General features: G+C 47.4%; 1 pseudogene; it reads left to right on the forward strand.

The window, feature by feature from the left end:
• LOC104997012 overlaps window positions 1–2,660 on the forward strand; it is a 7,691-nt pseudogene that overhangs the window by 3,501 nt on the left and 1,530 nt on the right.

Below are 2,660 nucleotides of genomic sequence, written 5' to 3' on the forward strand. Positions count from 1 at the left end.
CGCTCAGCCTCATGGAGTCCTGCCTCCACAGTCCCGTGGATCTTTCTCAGCATCCTCTCTTTCCTTGATATCTGCTACTCCTCTGTGGTCACACCCAGGCTGCTGGTCGACTTTCTGGCCTCTGACAGGTCCATCCCCTTCAACGGCTGCTTGGTCCAGATGACCTTCTTTGTGATGCACGCCACAGCTGAGAGCTTCCTGCTGGCTTCCATGGCCTGCGACCGCTGCACGGCCACCTGCCGACCTCTCCACTACGGCTCCGTCATGACCAGGGGCACCTGTCTCCAGCTGGTGGCTGCTTCCTCACTTTCAGTGGCGCTAATTCTGCTATCGAGACTGGGAATGTCTTTGCCCTGCCTTTCTGTGGGCCCAACCAGGTACTGCACTACTTCTGTGACATCCAACCCCTTCTCTGCCAGGCCTGTGCCAACACAGCCATGGCAGGAGTGGTCCTCTATATCTTCTCTGCCCTGGCTACCTATCTACCTGCTGCCCTCGTCCTCACCTCCTACGGCCTGGCCTTGGTGGCCATTGGGAGGATGCGCTTGGCAGCTGGGAAGGAGAAGGCCCTCTCCACGTGTGCCTCCCACTTCCTGGCCATTGCCACCTTCCACAGCACCGTGATTTCACCTACGTCCAGCCTCATGGATCCACCGACGATACCAGTGACCAGGTCGTGTCTGTCTGCTGCACCTTCATAACCCCCATGCTCACCCCCGTCATCTAGAGCCTCCGCAACAAGGAGGTGAAGGAGGCCCTGCAGAGGAAGCTCCTGCTAAACCCTGCGAGGTTGTTTGTTGGCAAGACGAAGGCATAGCGTCTTCCCAGTCAGACTGTGAACCATCCCAGCCAGGAGCAGCCTGGTTTGGAAGGAGAGGGAGGAAGTTAGAAAGAAACAGCAGTATCATAGTCTGTGATGGTCTTATTTTCCAATGAAGGATATTCATCCTGTAAAAACAAACTATTTAAAATCATACAGTTGGTGAGAGAGTGAGTATTCACAATCAGAGCTTCCACACAAAAATCAGAGCTATTTCAATTATCCCACAGCCACACACCGTTTATTAGCAGCTCATCATAACTCCCAGGAAACATCACACCAGGGGCAACACAATTATTCTGGTTTTCCCACTGACTTAGTGGCATGGGGGTAGGCTCCAGGGGCTCAGTTCCTCCTTCCTGTTCCAAACAGAAGATGACCTGGGTAGAAGGGTCCTTATTTCTCACTGCTGCTATGTTTTCATGAGCTGTCCTGTTAAATAAAACCTCAGGATCAAAACAGAACTTTCCCAGTACATGTTTTTCTAGACAGACATTTGTACATCTTTTAATTCTCCAGAGTGTATGTGTGTGTATGTGTGTGTGTGAGAGAGAGAGAAAGACATTTAGGCAGCTACAGCATGGTCTAAGATACGGTGCTTTAGGAGGCTGATCCGAAAAAATTCTATCTTAGGAATTCCCTGGCTGTCCAGCAGTTAGCCCTGGGTGCTCCCACCACAGGGGGCATGCCTTCCAACCCTAGTGAATTAAGATCCTGCAAGCTGCTCAAGGCAACTCCCCCCAAAACAACTGTCTATCTGGCCTGAATAGTTTTAACTATATGTGTAATATGAATATATATGTTTTAGAGAATCATACAAATGAAAAAGCGGAACCTGACGTAATTCAGGGTTGAATGCTGGACTAGAAGGCCTGCTCCTAAGTTAACACAAAGTCTTCATCTGCACTGAGTCGGATTCACCCTGATAATCGGAATCACTAAAAAGCCTTTTTTCAGATCTTTCCTAGGGATGTTATTCTAAATTTGAAAGTCTTACTATACAAATAGGTTTATCACAGTATCATTTTTTTAAAACAAAAAAATTAGCAGAAATGTAAATGCTTAAAGAAGGAATACTATTTAAAGAATCACTCCCTGCATGGATTATGACAGAACCCCTAAATGTTATGAAGACTACATAATCCAGGGAAAACAGCAGGTCAGAACATCTAGAGTGTGATAAAAATGAGTAACAAAAAGCCTGGGAAAGTGTTGGGGGCCAGAGTGCGGTACTCTGCCCGTGGCAAAGGTCGTGAGGAAGGAGGCTCGACATACGCAAAGGCGGGATGGAGCCTCAGGAGTCCCCCTGGAAATCCTCGAGCATCTACCCCCATAACCAGAGCCTGCCTACTTTACTACTTTGTGCTCTCACCTACATCTCTGACTTTACGGGGGGCTGTCTTACCCCACCACCTCTTTCGGAGAAGGAGTTAACTTAGAGCTCCAGTTAATAAAAACTCCTGGGCGTGACAAGAGTGTTTTAACCTACAAACTCCTCTGAAGGTTCTCTAGCCTGCCTGACAGGCTTGTCCGGCCACATGTGATTGCTCACAGCATCCCAACCGTGAGAGGCACGAGATGCTTTAAACCTTCTAAAAACAGGTTCCTTAGAAAAGTTAGAAAACTATTAGTATAAGTATAGTGGGCTGATTAGAAATTGTATTGGTGAGGGTTTTTCATTTGTTGAGCCAATGTTTGTTGCTAAGACTCCACATCCCCTGCCCTTACACACATTAATGAATATATAGAAGAAATAAGTATTAACCTTTGATATTAATCACGTTAGACCTTAGGCTAAGTAAATTCTTTCCTTAACTAAAACCCACTATACCCTCACCCC

Source organism: Bison bison, unplaced genomic scaffold (assembly GCF_000754665.1).
Source record: "Bison bison bison isolate TAMUID 2011002044 unplaced genomic scaffold, Bison_UMD1.0 scf7180017851735, whole genome shotgun sequence".
NCBI classification, from domain to species: domain Eukaryota; kingdom Metazoa; phylum Chordata; class Mammalia; order Artiodactyla; family Bovidae; genus Bison; species Bison bison.